Source organism: Rhincodon typus, chromosome 8 (genome assembly GCF_021869965.1).
Source record: "Rhincodon typus isolate 14 chromosome 8, sRhiTyp1.1, whole genome shotgun sequence".
Taxonomy (NCBI): Eukaryota; Metazoa; Chordata; class Chondrichthyes; order Orectolobiformes; family Rhincodontidae; genus Rhincodon; species Rhincodon typus.
Window position 1 is genome coordinate 93470109 of NC_063339.1, and position 1027 is coordinate 93471135.

Below are 1027 nucleotides of genomic sequence, written 5' to 3' on the forward strand. Positions count from 1 at the left end.
AAAAAATCGATTTTGGAAGAAATAAAAAGTGAAAAGCTGCGTCATTAAGAAACAATTCACGTGCTTCTGCCCTCATTCCTGGTGGTCTAGTGGTTCGGATTTGGCACTTTCACTGACGCGGCCTGGGTAACAGGATTGATTGTTCCTAACAGAGACAATAGCAAAGGTAAAGTAGTTCTAACAGGAATCCTCTCAATGTTTCGGAACAAGTAATGTCACCGGGAATGTGAGAGTCAATGTCCCAGCCTCTTAAAGATGGGAATGGTGCCCGAACTGTCTCTGTTCAGTCAGACAGTTCACCCTTCATTCTCCTCTGATTTCACTTCCCAAAAAGAGCGTTTCTTGAAGCTGAGACTGGGCGATTTGGTTTGTTTCCTTGCTATTCCCAGTAGCTGCAGTGAGTGGGTCAGTTGGTTTGGGAAACCAAAAGGTAGGCATGAGCAGCTTTTGGGACAATCTTAGCTTCCCCTTCTCTGAAGAGGCTGGGACATTGGTGACATTCACTGATAGGAGATAGTGAAAGGATTCTCGTGTCTGCAGAAATTCAAATGTCACTTCGGCTTCAGAGCAAGGAGAACGATTAGTTGGGAGGCGTAATAAATTTTTATACTGCTCTCGAGCCAGGTAGGAGTCGAACCTACAATCTCCTGATTCGTAGTCAGGTGCGTTATCCATTGCGCCACTGGCCCACTCTGCGCTGCAGTTTTACACACTGCAGTTATGGTGTTAACGCAGACATGAAAAGCCATGGTAACATTCACAACATGAACAGCCAGCAAAGTTCATCACTGTCACTGCTTCAGTTCACTGGCCCCGACTTTGTGATGCAGCGAGTTTCACTGGCAAAGAAAATATATTTGTCCTCAGGGAGCTGCCATTCACTCTATCCAGTCCGCTCAGCTATTCAATGAGATCACTACTGTTCTAATAAATCTCAACTCCACTTTCCTCCTTTTCCTCCATAACGTGAGGAAAATTCGAGCCCAATCACAACATCGTATATTCGCGTTATTTTTCGCAAGTTTAG

At 44.9% G+C, this 1027-nt stretch overlaps 1 non-coding gene across 1 annotated transcript; it reads right to left on the minus strand.

Annotated features, from left to right (window-relative positions):
* Positions 1-616: 616 nt before the first annotated feature.
* Positions 617-689, minus strand: trnar-acg. The gene has a single exon. It is a non-coding gene; the product is annotated as a tRNA-Arg (tRNA).
* Positions 690-1027: the final 338 nt, after the last annotated feature.